General features: G+C 39.7%; 1 protein-coding gene and 1 non-coding gene across 11 annotated transcripts in view; one reads left to right on the top strand and one right to left on the bottom strand.

Annotated features, from left to right (window-relative positions):
- Positions 1-16,110, bottom strand: part of PRKG1 (protein kinase cGMP-dependent 1) — a 1,123,517-nt gene that overhangs the window by 587,812 nt on the left and 519,595 nt on the right. The gene's annotated exons all lie outside the window — the stretch shown is intronic.
- Positions 6,928-7,046, top strand: LOC133389912 (5S ribosomal RNA). Its single transcript, XR_009764219.1, has one exon. It is a non-coding gene; the product is annotated as a 5S ribosomal RNA (ribosomal RNA).

Below are 16,110 nucleotides of genomic sequence, written 5' to 3' on the forward strand. Positions count from 1 at the left end.
ACTGATGTCCTCTCCTCACTGCTCCGTTGCTCCATCTGTCCCTTGCCGACGTCGCAGCTGCAAGAGGAAGGTAGGAGGGGCGGCTGGGGTTAAATAAGCACAGCAGCTCCACCCCTAAGGTCTGCTGCATCGTGCTCGCATCATAGACGCGACGTGCGACTTTGCCTTCATTCAAGATGGAGGCAGCAGCTTCGTCCCAACCTGCAATTGTGCCCAGCCTGCCAGCTACGCAGCAAGCAGGGCGTTATTTAATTTCAAGAGATTATGACGACTCTCAGAGTAAAAAGTCCAAAAGGGCTCAGGGTTTTCTCTCTCTCTCTTTAGACTTTGAACTCTCTATTCTCTCTGACTGTTTTGTGTATTGCCATGAAAATTGACAGGGTTGTTAAGCAAGCATTTCTGAGTTCAGGACTATAAGTTTTGTAAGGTTTTGTCTTGAAATGAGCTTATGGGAAGCATCAGAATGGCATGAGGGGTATTTTCAATTTAACATTGTGGAATGTGAAAAATCCACACTGGCTATAGTATACAGCCACTCTCGTGGCTGTATAATAACTGCAGAATAAACAAACTCTTACTTCTTAACTGCAGGCAAGCAAACATACTTCTTCATTTGTGGCTTGGTAGATAACACAACTGAAACTGAAAAGCAGAGCAAAGGAAAGTCTAATGGGTGGAGTCTAACTCTAGCCCATAATACAAAGTTGTAATATTTAACTCTTCCAGGGCTATGTTACTATAGAGACTGGGTTTTTTTCAGGATCACTTTAGTAATTATAAGTCAATTGTGATAATGAAAAATCCACTCTTAGTCAGGGAAAGTGTTGAGTGGGCAGACTTTGGGGTGCTCTTCTAGATGAAGCTATTGCTATTCACTTGCACTGCCTTATTTACTGAATTTTTCAGAGGGTCCTATTCTTCTTTCCTGTTCTTAAAACAAGCTATCGTTCTTTAAATGGAGGTTGCCACTGTCTGTTGTGTCACAAATTAAAAAGATAATTCCCCCCAAAATATCCTAGGGGAGTTGAAATATAACTCTAGGAGGGCAGCACCCCCATTTGACCTCCCCCCAGGCTACAGGCCTGAGTTTGAGGACTACCACATAGCCTGCCTTGAAGACAGCAGCCAAACAGTCTGATTCTATGAAGTAAGCCTAGCTGAATTCAATGGAATTTATCTCTAGTTAATAGTGCAAGATTGCAACCCTAGTTTGTTCAATATTCCTTTGTGAACTAGATCTAAAAAAAGAATTATATTCTGAATACAGCCAGAGAGTGGGGGGACTCAACGTTTGGTGTGATTTGTATGTAACTGAAATATTCTTGTAGCTGCCTCTGTAACTGTCTAAACTTAAATATTTATTGATGGCACTCTTATACAGAAGTTAAGCAATTCCATCCATAAAAATCCAATATATTTAAAAGAAGATACCTCATTTTAAAGGATGAATTGTTTTCCCCATTCACCTGGTTCACTCTGAACCACATTTCACTCCTCCTGAATTATAGTTTAATTTGGAGAATTTCTGACACTTGCTTAATGGGTAGAGTGTTACTATAAATAAATCAGGGAAAGATAACATATGAGTTATCCCATATCAGCCAGTAATGGCTTCATTATGACTACGTCCAGTTCTGGTCTCCACACTTCAAGAAGGATGCAGACAAACTGGAGCGGGGCAACAAAGGGCAACAAAGATTATCAGGGGACTGGAAACAAAGCCCTATGAGGAGAGACTGAAAGAACTGGGCATGTTTAGCCTGGACAAGAGAAGACTGAGGGGAGATATGATAGCACTCTTCAAGTACATGAAAGGTTGTCACACAGAGGAGGGCCGGGATCTCTTCTCGATCGTCCCAGAGTGCAGGACACAGAATAATGGGCTCAAGCTGCAAGAAACCAGATTTCAACTGGACATCAGGAAAAACTTCCTAACTGTTAGAGCCATACGACAGTGGAACCAATTACCTAAAGAGATAATGGGCTCTCCGACACTGGAGGCATTCAAGAGGCAGCTGGACAGTCATCTGTCGGGAATGCTTTGATTTGGATTCCTGCATTGCGCAGGGAGTTGGACTCGATGGCCTTATAGGCCCCTTCCAACTCTACTATTCTATGATTCTATGAATTTCATCACTATTGCCCTCAAGGCTAAACCAAATGATTGGCAAATATTTGTCTAGGTGAAACTACATTTATACCATCAGGAAATTTTACCTCCAATATGTTAAATATGATTTAATATATTAAAACATATTAAATTCCCTCCATCTTTCCACTTTTTGATTCTGAAAAGACATTTGATAGACTAGAAAGGACATAGTTCCTTGTCAGCAATATTATTTACACTATCAACAGAAACATTTGCATTATCTATTAAACATAATGCCAAATGCAAAACTATAGATGACATGAATTATAAAATAATCCTCACTTCTGCTGATGTTGTCATCTGCCTAACCGAAATTGAAGAACTGAATCAAGAACTGAAATATCTTATTCCAAGTTTGGAAGTCTGCTTTGCTATAAAACATACAGATATCTAAAAAGCTAGATTTACTCTTGTGTGAATGTGAATATTTTTTGTTTTTAGACAGGCATTGGCAATGTAGTAAGGGGAGAGACATCAGTGAATTGAAGGAACTGAACAGTGAAGAAAACTGCATATAAAGTGTTTTGTACAAAATTGGGAAATAAAAATAAATCTTGGAATCTGGAGAACTCCAAATGCATCCACTCCATTTTGTGGACAACACCAGGAAATTCAGAACTTAAAATCCAGGGATAAAGTTCATTGGAGAGAATTTCACATACTCCTAATTTTTGGCTAGTGATTTTTGCTTGCTTGATCAAACAGCACTCATTAATATGCTTTCCGATTTCAAAATTGTTTAAATTAATGTTAAATCATAGAAACATCTAATGAGCCCCAAAACTATGCTTTTGCTTTGGCTAGGTATAATCCAGCTAAACAGTTTAAAGTTTTATTCATTTCGAAAGTAGTGATTTAAGTGCATAACTGAAATTCACAGAACTTAACAGTGCTTAACTGTGGTTACATTAGACCTTTTATAAGTTATTGTAAGAGAGATAACTATTTATTGTGCAGACTGGGTGAGGATCTGACATTCCATCGAAAAAGGCAGAACATTTCTTAATATATAAGAAATTCTGTCTTCATTGCCTAAATTCCTTTATATAGCTGCAAAGCCTCTAAGCTAAAATGATTCTGATCTTGTATGAGGTATATATGGCAGAAATTTCAGCACATCCTTCATACCACATACGAGCAAATTGTATGAATGAATCAACTGATGACATAACTGACATGTTCATGATTTGTAAATAAGAGCAAAAGCATTTTGAACAATCAATGCAGAGTTGTGACCTTCACAACAGGTTTATCTCTGCACTATGCACAAAAATTCATGCACCTCAGCAAAACTAGATTCCAAAATCTGGATTCTGCTGAACATCCAGAATATGATCCAAGATCTAGTTTATATTCAGGAAACCCAGTTCTGTCAACAAATCAGTATCAGTAACATTGTAAGCAGCAGTTGTCCAGAGGCCTAAAGAAGTGATCAGGCACAGTGAGTCCTGTAGATCTCTATCATCAGCAAAACCTTCCTTCCAGTACTCCCAGATTCCAGTTGACCTCCAGCCTAGGATGAGCAATAGTGCCATGAACAGACTGATAAACTTATACTAAATTCCAAATACTAAGGAGTATTCTTAGTTATATTAAAACATATTTTGATGCAACAAACTATATTACTTGTAGGCAAGGCATTAACTTGTAACATTTTAAAAATAAAACCCAGCCCTCTATAATAATGTAAAAGAACTGGGATACAAAGCACTGCAGTAGTAGAATAGTTCAACATCCATTTGATACTGGCACTCAAAATTACTTCACTGAGAGCCCTTGTAGTCCTTTAAATGGTTTGGTTTCATAAACATAATTTTCATTCTTGCCCATCAGGGATATAATTTTTTTTGTAGTGAGCGCCAGAAAAAAAAGCTCTCTTTGAGGAAACAAAATTTGTCATTGAGTGGCTCAATGCACACTCTAAATGTTCCACATTAATTTTCTGTCATGCTAGAAATCACTTAGCCTCGATTGCTACTAGGTTCCCATATGCCAGATTTTTTGACACAAAGATTATGCCATGAAGTAGTTATACTAACATTTTTAATGTTAAATAGATTAATTAATACTGCAATCCCAAGCATACTTACTTGGTAGTAAAAGCTATTAAAATCAATGTGGCTAATTATAAGCAACATAGTCCAGGAATAGTAAAATTTAGGAAAGCCATGGCCCTACCAGATTTTGCTACACCTGAACCAGCAAAGGTGAACAGGTGAAACCTGAACAGGTAAAAGGCAGCAAATTCCATCAGAATGTCTGCCAGCACTGCGTTCTGCTATGATGAACCAGGAATAGTACAGATGAAAAGCAACAATTTCTAGCAAGGTGTGTGGCCCTACTGGAGTTTAGTATTTCCTGACCAAGTGAGACTAGCAAATATCAGCAGGAGATCTGTCAAATTTTGCTGCCCTGGGCTAGATGAGAATACAGGGACAGACTGTAAACTCTGACAGGTGTTTCCTGACAGATTATGCAACCCTTGGAAAAGGTAGCATCTATGCACTAGAGTTGCAATAGCAAACATGGTGCTCTCTACGTGTTTTGGTCTACACCTTCCAAGCATCCGTGTCCATTAGCCATGCTGAGTGTGAATGATGGGAGTGGTTTTCCAAGACATCTGGAAGGAACCAAGTGGCCTAACCTAACTAAAAATGGGTTCTGGCAAGGGGACAGAAAAGCTTCTAGTAAAATTAAAAATGGAGGCATATTCTAGTGTGCAGGTAACTAAAGAATCTGAGAGTAGCTCAACCTGTATTTTACTGAGAAGTAGATCAGACTGAGGAATCAAGGCAGACAAAGGTTTCATGGGGCCATGTGGAATCCCTGTGTTATCTAAGGCAATAACTACAATATTACCTTTCCCTGTGGTAAGAGAAGAACAGCAGTTCCTTTCACTGGCAAATTGCTAAGATAGCACAGGGAGTAAGGTGCCAAGGTCCCACTGCCAGAGTGCCTGATCTGACATTTCCAACTATATAAACCAGGAATAGCCAATGTGGTGATATCCAGATGTTGTGGACTACAATTTGCATCATCACTGACCATTGACTATACTGGAAGGCACCATGATGGCTATCCCAGTGTTAAGTGTTAAATCAATTAAGACTTTGGCCAGGATTCAGAGAAGTGTGGAACTAATTTTGTTAACCCAAAATGACTCCAGACTTGTATTCTCAAAAGAGAAGCCCCTCATGGGACATAAGAGACTGACTTAAGCCAAATCAGGCCATTGGTCCATCTTGCTCTATTGTCCATACTTAGAGGCAGGGGGCCACCAATATTATAGACAAGCATCTTTCCCAGCCTACCTGAGCATGCCAAGGGCTAAATGTGGGACCTGCTGCTTGTAGTGCATGTCCTCTGTCACCAGGATATCACCCTGCCTCTTGGCATGTTATAAATGCTGTTTTCAAGAATCTGAATAGAGTTCTAAAAACTGTTTGTGTAGTATGGGGGGGGATTTGAAGTTTTTTTTTTTAAAAAAGATCCAGCTAGTACACCCCCCAAGAGCCTAGGTAGATCTTATGATCCCACTTGTTGTGTAGTCACTTTTTAATCTATGCTAGTGGGACTTTTAGCCCAATGGTAGAGATTGCTAAATCAAAGCATTAATGATGCAAGTGTTTTGTAATGTTTCTGCCTGCCATTTCTGCCACAATATAATGTTTTTTGTCTCTTCTCATTTTACATAATATGGTGTAGAGGCTGTGGAGATCGGAAACCATCTTCAGCACATCTGAAGTACTGATTGCTTTTCAGCACAGATGTAAAGGTTTGCACAAACATCATCAAGAAACAAATAAAGTTGTCAAACTCTATTGTCTGCGGTTTTTCGAAAGCTGTCGCGAGACAAATAAAAGTTTTCCATTCTAATTACCTTCAGAAAGGAGATGTACTTCCTGCAACATAAATGAGGTTTTCAGTCTAGCAATGCTAAGAACTATTTTTATTCAAATATCTATTTGATGTTTTATTGATTTATTTTATATCCAAGAGGTTTTAAAGGTTCTCACTTCATGGGGCTTTAAATCCAACTGATTAAGGTTTTGGAGAAAATTGCAAATAAATTAAATTTATCACCTCTTAATTCAAAATAAAGCTGTACTCCATACATTTACTAGTTAATGAAAGTGTATATAAATACTATTTCCACATCCTCTTTCTAAGTGTTCCCTTTTTCTGTGATTTTTCTAACCCTTTTGTTAAAGTGTGTAAATGCATTCACAAAAAGAAGGGTGTGGGAGGGAACAGGAAATGTGCCACTATTACCAGCAACACTGATGCTTCCTTGCCCCATCCAGGCACACATAGTTATGTATGGCTAGCTGGAACAGAATATAGATAGAGAAGTTGTTGATCTGTAAATGACCATCATTCATCTACGCTACATTAGTTTCAGTGGGAAGCATGTTCAGATGTACATTCTCATCCATATTTCTGTCACAGCTACCACCAGTGGTGGCTGGTGCCCATTGGGAGTGGTAGAGCGAAAGACGAAGAGACCAACAGTATGAGCCAATGACAGGCAAAACCAACTAATTGTAGATTTGCTCCTATCCTCCTTCCTACTGAGTTCTACAAGGGCAACACTGAGACTAAGGAGGAGGAAGCTGACAAGCAGCGCCAACCCCTGGACTGGCTGTAAGAATGCAGGCAGGCAGGCATGTGAGGGCTGAGGGCAGTCTGAGATTGGTGGGGCAGTGCTCTATTCACCCTAATGGACTAGCCTTCACTGACTACCACATGTAATTATGTATGACTAGAGCTGGACTGCCTACAGCCATACTACCCTGAACATGCCAGATCTCGTCTAATCTCGGAAGCTAAGCAGGGTCAGGCCTGGTTAGTACTTGGATGGTAGACCGCCTGGGAATACCGGGTGCTGTAGGCTTAGAGAAAGGCAATGGTAAACCACCTCTGAATACCTCTTACCATGAAAACCCTATGAATATATCCAAAAAAGATTCATAGGGTCACCATAAGTCATAGTTGACTTGAAGGCATATAACAACAACAAGAGGTAGACTAGAGTAAATATCTTCCCACGCAGCACTGGCAGGCAATGAAACAAACAGTATAGCACAGTAAGACAGGGAGCCTAGTTGCTTCAGGGATGTGCTTCAGAGTGAAGGGAATGCAAGAGCTTTTTTGATCTTCAGTGATGCTGTCACATAGCCATAAATAAAGCAATATCATCATGTTAAATAGGTGATCCCTGATGGACTGGAGTCAGTGGTGAGGAAGAAAGAATGTTTAAAAACAGAGCTGCTCCAGCTACATGCTGTGACTGTTATCAGGCATGAAAAAAATTGCCAAAAATAAGAAAGATGGCTTAGAGGGGCTTTTCCAACTTTTCCTGTCTAAAATGTTTTAGTGCAAAAAATTGACATGACACTAAAACATACCTGATATTACACTATGCTATATAGGGGGAAATCCTTCAGAATTTAGTTAGAAAAATGATTTCAGCTTCAAGTAAACTGGATTTTGAGTGCATGACTGTTACTATGCAAAGCAAAAGGTGTACAGGAATTGTTGATTAAAAAAAAAAAAAGAATTACACATGCTCTTCAAATATGTATTACCCGTGTGTCTCTTCACTTCCCTCCTTGGTTCTGAAAGTGCAATTCTGATATATAGTTTGATGAGGCAGAGATATGCATCTTAATGCAACCAGTAGAGCTCAGAACAAATTGTCACAGTGTATTGCAGCCTCTACGATGAGTACTTTACTGCTAAGGCCCCAGCCTAGAAAAAGGGCCCTTGTAATCCTGTTCAGGCCCCACAGGAAGGGAGGGTTTCAGGAAGAGGAGAAAAAAGGAAAGACCACCTGTTAATTTTTCCTTTCGCAGGGTTTCCTGTGCTATGTTACATAAAGTTAGAGAGCTTGCACGGGGGAGAGGGATATCTGTAAAGGGGGGGGAAGTGTCTTTTCCCCTCTTTCCTTTCTTCTGAAACATCCCTGCATAGTGAAGTATGAATTACTTCCATCTTCAGGATACTTACTATAAGCTATTAGTGGCTTGAACAAGTCAGTTTTTATTCTCTGCCTACCTTTTCCTTTCCAACCCTCTCAAATAACACCGTAACATTATGTTTCCAAAGTTCTCAACCAAGGCCTTTCCGGCAAAACCTGGGCAATTCCACACTGCTTTTGCTGTCCCTTTCCTTGACCCCTTCTTTCTGTCAAGGAATCCTTCTCTCTATGCAGGGCCGGTGCCAGGTATGCCAGGGCCCTTGGGCACCAGACTTTTGCGCATGCATCTCTGCCATCAATCAAGATGGCAGCAGGAAACCTTGTCCACCATCTTGGTTAACAGGAACCCTATGTGTGCAGCACGTGCAGCCCCAAAAGACAGGAGAGAGAAGTAGGTGGAGCGAGGGAATGGGTGGGCAGCTCAGAAGCTCCCTCCCTGCGCTTTGTGGCAGAAATCCTGCCACGGATTGTGGAAGGGGAGTGCTACTCTCCTACCCTATAGAGGGGCCCCTCAGGGGCCCTTGTAGCCCCTGGGGCCCTTGGCCAGGGCTGGACCTGGCTGCCCTTTGGCGCTGGCCCTGTCTCTATGTCCCCATGTTTCTTCTTAACTGAGGGCAGGGGTGTGGATGGGGAGACATCATCACCAAATTAAAACTAAAACTTTTTTTGAAACAATGGGGAATCTACCTCAGCCAGAAGCAGCTGAAGACATTTTGGTGCCTATGAAAGAATAACTAATTGGCATTCCAAAGTGGTAAACTAAATAACAGGCAGTTTTGCTAAGCTTAATTGTACCTCAGGATCTGCCCTTTGAAGCAGATCCTTTCACCCCGGCTTTCCTCCAAACCAGCATTGCTATTCAGTTTCCTACTCCTAGTTTTCAAAGAAATTGCTTTCCTCCCACACTATAGACATGAATAAAAATATTAATACAGTAGCAAAATAACAATGTCTTAGAAACTGGCTGGCTATCAAACAGCTTCAGTCCCCCCTCCCAAAAAAAATCATTCACATGATTTCCAGCAGAGCATTAATATTAATATTAAGGTAGCACTTTCAGTGTTCTGAACACTACTCAGACATAAGAATGCATAATGTTCTTCTATAAGACAAGAAAAGTAGTTTGGGTAATGGAGAGCTGTGTAGCTCCTGTATTCAATGGTTTGGATTCCCCCCCCCATTTTTTTAAGGCTTCTCATTTTCACACACAGCCAAAATCAGTTCTTCCAGTATTTCTGAGCTGTTTTAGAATATATATTGGTCAGCTTTGCCTACGTATGAGCCCAATTTCATCATGAGATCTTTAAATTAAAATTTGAAGTAAGAAGAGGTATAACATTTTGAACTGGAAAGTGCAAAACCTTTAAATGAAATATACATAATTTACTTCTCATTTAACAATTCGGTCGATCAGGATTTAATGAAATGAAATACTCCCATGCTAAAAAGCAATTCTGAATCGTTTGGTCACCAACATATGAACTGTTAAAGACAATTTCAAATTAAATAAATTATGATTTCATACCCAAGGATCTGTTAATACGATAAACCTTCCTAACACTTGTCAGCATGTTGTAACTTAAGTTTAATGACTAAAGCCTTTAAGTTGAACAAAATGCATAATTTGCTGAGGCTAAACCAGAATATTATTACATGTTCTTTTAGTCTACTTTTACTTCTTTCTGAGCAACATTCTAATACAATTGTTACACCACATGTGCAAATGTACGCACACCTAGCCTGTGTGTACATTGCATCTGACTGTGCCTAGTGACAACACACAGCATACTTGGGAACTGCTATGGCCCACCACCTCTAAAACTAATGTCGTTCAGCTGGGTGTTGGCAGAAACTGGGGAGATGGTCCGGCCTATGCATCATGCCTAAACCTGCCAGCACCACCATCTGAATTATACTGGCCCTGGTCCCAACATTCACACATCAGAAGTGGGTCCAGTATTATTCCAACAGCAACATTTATAAGTATAGGCATGTGGGCCAGGAGCTCCATTTAGTGCTACCACTAGGCCACCACACAGTCCCTGTGGGGGAATCTGACAATGGCGCAGAACAGAACTCCCTGCCCACACACCTGCAATGTGTTCACTGGTACCACCATATGAATTACAGCTCCCCCAATGGTCTGGATGCCATAATTCAAATAGTGGCACTGGCTCATACAATGCAGATGCAAATGTTAGGACCTCTGTTTGGCACTTGCCACCATCACAGGCAGGCAGGCAACTGACTGATCTTGTAAAAGGCAGGTGCTGCTGGGGTGGGGAGACACACTGAGGGCAGCTTGCCCAGGGTCTCTTAAAACATAAAACTGGCCCTTCATTTGATAGACATGAGTATTAAGAATCCAAGTACAAATACAGCTGTAAGCTGCTACACATCTGTATGGCTTAGGTTGAAAATATCCCTACCTTTGTCTTCAGAGGATACTGTTTCTGCTACTATCTATAGTAGTGACCACACAATACACAGTCTACAATTAACTGAGATATCTCTGATACTGCCAAAAAGGCTTTGGTTTCTTGTAACCACCGAATGACCCTGGAGCACCAGCTTACCACCTGTAATTTGGTGCTATTTCATGTGGTGAACAGTCAAGGTTATGGTGCAAAAACTGCCAAAGTTAAAGCAGGCAAACCTTACTTGAAGCTACAATTGGTCACCCAAATATTTATTTATACACAAAATGAAGTGATTACAAACGTCAAAGAAACAGCAATGGTATTCTTTACTATTTCTCCAGGAACTACTTCTGTTCAGATCCAGTCATATGCATATTAAATAACTTTAGAAAACTAGTGATACCTTTTGAAGAACAATTGCAATTGATTCTGCAGTACTAGAAACAAATGTTGCTTGCTCCTTGAAAGTTTTGTTTTACATCAGTGGTTCATAACCTTTTTTGGGTCATGGACCCCTTTGAGCATCTGATGAAAGCTATGGACTCCCTCCCCAGAAAATGCACATAAACACACATGCACAAAACTTTGCATCTAATTTATGTTATTACATTGGGGGGGGAAAGTTTTGCACCTGGTTCATGGACCCTCTGAAGCCCACCCATCGACTCTCTAGGGGTCTATGGATTACAGGTTTAAAAACCCTGCTTTACACAAAGGGAGAACCAGCAGTTCACTTCCAAACATTTCCAAAAATCAAATAAACACAAAAAGAACAAAAATGCTTACTCAGAGAACTATTGATTTTATTTAAAGATATCAATGAAAGTGGGTTTTAAACTACTTTCCAGTTGATCCCTGGCCATTGGTTATGCTGTCTGAGGTTGACGGGAGTTATAGTTCACAATATCCAGAGATGGCAACCCCAGATTGGTGGTGTTGAGGTGTTTTTCCTGAAACTGATAGAAAAATGGATTGTTTAGGAGAATATAAGCTTGCAGATTCCAGAAAAATCCTCCTAAGAAACAGAGATTAGTGCAATAAAACTTTTCTTCTTTTCTGATTGACTGCAATCCTGTGCACACTACCAGGGAATAAGTCACAATGAACTCAGTAGTACTTTGCTTTTAAGTAAGCACATGCAGAATCATATGGTTATGTTGATAGGTAGGGTTTTTTACATTTTATTTTGGCACTGATCAGGCTCCAGTTGGTTTTCTTAGTTTGTTGTTCTTATGTGCCTTCAAGTTGATTACGACTTATGGTCACCCTACGAATCAGTGACCTCCAATATAATCTGTTATAAACCACCCTGTTCAGATCCTGTAAGTTCAGATCTCTGGCTTCAATCCATCTCTTGTTTGGTCTTCCTCTTTTTCTACTCCCTTCTGTTTTTCCCAGCATTATTGTCTTTTCTAGTGAATCATGTCTTCTCATGATGTGTCCAAAGTATGGTAACCTCAGTTTCATCATTTTAGCTTCCAGTGATAGTTCTGGTTTAATTTGTTCTGACACCCAGTTATTTGTCTTTTTCACAGTCCATGGTATGCACAAAGCTCTCCTCCAACACCACATTTCAAATGAGTTTATTTTTCTCTTATCCGCTTTTTTCACTGTCCAACTTTCACATCCATACATAGAGATCGGGAATACCATGAATGATCCTGACTTTAGTGTTCAGTGATACATCTTTGCATTTGAGGACCTTTTCTAGTTCTCTCATATCTGCCCTCCCCAGTCCTAACCTTCTCCTGATTTCTTGACTATTGTCTCCATTTTGGTTAATGACTGTGCCAAGATATTGATAATCAAGTTCAGTGTCCTCATTGTCAACTTTAAAGTTACATAAATCTTCTGTTATCATTACTTTAGTCTTCTTGACATTCAACTGTAGTCCTGCTTTTGTGCTTTCCTCTTTAACTTTCAACAGCATTCATTTCAAAAGATTACTAGTTTCTGCTGGTAGTATGGTATTGTCTGCATATCTTAAATTATTGATATTTCTCCCTTCTATTTTCACACCTCCTTCAACTTGGTCCAATCCCGCTTTCCATATGATATGTTCTACGTATAGATTAAACAAAAGGGTGATAAAATACACCCCTGTCTCACACCCTTTCCGATGGGGAACCAATTGATTTCTCCATATTCTGTCCTTACAGTAGCCTCTTGTCCAGAGTATAGGTTGTGCATCAGGACAATTGGATGCTGTGGCACCCCCATTTCTTTTAAAGCATCCCATAGTTTCTCATGATTCACACAATCAAAGGCTCTGCTATAATCTATAAAACACAGGGTGATTTTCTTCTGAAATTCCTTGGTCCATTCCATTATCCAACGTATGTTTGCGATATGAGCTCTGGTGCCTCTTCTTTTCTAAATCCAGCTTGGCATCTGGCATTTCTCGCCCCATATATGGTAAGGGTCTCTGTTGTAGAATCTTGAACATTACTTTACTGGCATGGGATATTAAGGCAATAGTTTGATAATTTCTGCATTACCTGGGATCCCCTTTCTTTGGAATTGGGATATATATTGAACGCTTGCAGTCTGTGGGCCATTGTTTAGTTTTCCATATTTCTTGACAATTATTTGTCAAATTTTGGACAGATTCAGTCTCAGTAACTTGTAGCAATTCTATTGGTCTGCCATCTGTTCCTGGTGATTTGTTTCTTCCAAGTATTTTCAGAACAGCTTTCACCTCACATTCTAAAATGTCTGGTTCTTCATCATATGATTCCTCTGTGAATGAATCTGTCATCCTTGCATCTCTTTTATGTAGTTCTTCAGTGTATTGCTTTCATCTTCCTTTTATTTCATCTTGGTCAGTCAGTGTGTTCCCCTGTTGTGTTGATTATTCAACATCCCTACTCTTGGTTTAAATTTCCCTTTCATTTCTCCAATCTTTTGGAACAGGTCTCCTGTTCTACCATTTTTGTTGTCCTATTTCTATACAGTAACTATTGTAATAGTTCTCTTTGTCCCTACATAGTAGTCACTGTATTGTTGCATTTAGGGTTCTGACTGTGTTTCTATCTCCTTTTGCTTTTGCTTTTCTTCTTTCTTTAACCAATTTAAGAGTTTTGTCAGTCATCCATTGAGGTCTTTCTCTCTTTTTAACTAGAGGTCTTTTTGCATTCTTTCCTGATAGTCTCTGACTTCAATCCATAGTTCTTCTGGTTCTCTATCAACTAAGCTTAAAGCCTCAAATCTGTTCCTTATTTGATCTTTATATTCTTTTGGGATGTTATTTAAATTGTATTTTGGCATTATGATTGCTTTGTTGTTGTTCTTTAGCTTTACTCTGATTTTCGATATGTCCAGTTCATGATCTGTACTGCAGTCTGCTCCTGGTCTTGTTTTCACAGAAAGTATGGAACTTCTCCATCTTCTGCTTCCAATTATATAATCAATTTGATTCCTATATCGACCATTTGGTGATATCCACGTGTTCAGTTGTCTTTTTGGTTGCTCAAAAATGTGTTTGCAAGACACAAATTATTAGCTTCACAGAATTCTATAAGTCTCACTCCTGCTTCATTTCTAGCTGCTAAGCCCCATTTCCCCACAATTTCTAGTTCTTCTCTGTTCCTTACTTTTGCACTCCAGTCCCCCATGATTATCAGAACATCTTGTTTTGATGTGGGATCAATTTCTTCCTGTACTTCTGTTTAAAATCTCTCCAATTCTTCTTCTTCTGTGTTTGCAGTTGGAATGTAGACTTGGATGATCATTATATTAATAGGTTTCCCATTTAATCTCATTGATATAACTTGCTCAGATATTTCATTATAGCTCCTCTGCTTTTGCTATATACTTCTCATTATTAAAGCAACCCTGTTTCTTCTTAATTTTTCATTTCCTGCATAAAATATTTTGTAGTTGCCTGATTGAAAATGTCTCATTCCCATTCATTTTAATTCACTTGCTCCAAGTATTGTAATGTTGATGCGTTCCATTTCTTGCTTGACAATTTCTAACTTTGCCTGGTTCATGCTTCCCAAATTCCATGTTTCTATTGTGTATGTCGTACAACTCCGGACCCTCCTTTCGCATCTCTGTGCATCAGCCTCTGGGCTTCCTTTCGGCTTTGACCCAGTTGCGTAATTAGTCACAGCACTACTCATACTTGTCCATTGTTCTTCCTCAGTAGCTTGCTAAGTGCCATCCGACCTGGGGGTCTCATCTTCCAGCACTATCTCGTGTTGCATTTTGGATACTCTGTTCATAGGGTTTTCATGGTAAGAGGTATTCAGAGGTGATTTACCATTGCCTTCCTCTGAGTTTGGATGCATGTGAGTCTGGTGTTTCAGCTTTGACCATTTTGCATTGGGTGACCCAGCTAGGAATCTAGCCTCTTGGTCTAGACTCCTGGCGGCATTGCTCTCAGCTTCTTTGACACTCTCAAACCCCCTCACCACATTGAGATGTGCATCCTAGAGGAGGTTTCTTAGTTTAGTATGAACAATATGTGACTAGATGATATCAGCTATCCCTTGATTGAGCTAGGAGCATGAGTACTTGGAAGCAGGCTTATGCAGACATATCCCTAGCTGAATGTGGAAGCATGTTCTGCATGGTTCCTACCTTGATTTAGAAGCTAGGACTGTAGTGTAAAAAAAAGAGCCACAATCAACATCATCTGTGAAAGCATCAATCAGATGATTGGCCTTATGATGGTGATATAACAGGGACACACAATGGATCAGGATTTCTGTTTTCTTTGAAACATAAAGCAATTACGAACAGTCTAATCACACTATGAGAATTACACTTTAGCACATGCATTTATAAAACACGAAAAGGATCTCAGTGTAATTTTGAGAGGTGCAAAACAATGAGAGCAAAACTTACAAGTGATTGCAGATTGTGCTTGTAAAAATGTGCTGTGGCCAGTCAAGACAAATATTTGCAAAACTAAAGTACAGGGGATGGTAAGAATACCAGAAATCAAATGTTTGGCACATTATAAAATTAATGTAAACAATATTTATCCAAAGATCTAGCTAACATTAGTGTTCAAAGAATTTTGCAAGGGAAGGAATCCATTTCAAAAATCTGCCTTATAGCTAACTAAGCAATCCAACTCAGGGGAAGCCGGCAGAAGGATGCTGGTGGAAGAGGAGCCAGTAGGAAGGTCTGCAGCATCCAATTGCCATTCGTGAGCCTCGAGGCCGGCTCAGCTGGGAGCTGCACATGCGGACTGGAAACTAAAAGCTGCCTCTCAAGAATAACCCTATCAGGGAGTAAGAACTCTGCTTAGATTTCCATTGTAATTATTTTCTTAGACTGACCCTTTTCCTGGTGTAATTTTGGCCTGGATTGGGACCTGCAGGAACATTCCCAACATTATTATTATTATCTAAAATTTATTTGACGCCTATCTGGCAGGACAACCTGTCACTCTAGGCGACATACAAAGGAATAAAAATACAAAAACAACATCAAAATAAAAATCAACAGGTACATAATAAAAATACTGTTCACATAAGACCCCAAAAATCAGACCAACCACTTAGCCACCTAACTGTGGCATGTTCATTCATCTGACTGTACAAAAA

The sequence above is a fragment of the Rhineura floridana genome, chromosome 7 (genome assembly GCF_030035675.1).
Source record: "Rhineura floridana isolate rRhiFlo1 chromosome 7, rRhiFlo1.hap2, whole genome shotgun sequence".
NCBI lineage: Eukaryota > Metazoa > Chordata > Lepidosauria > Squamata > Rhineuridae > Rhineura > Rhineura floridana.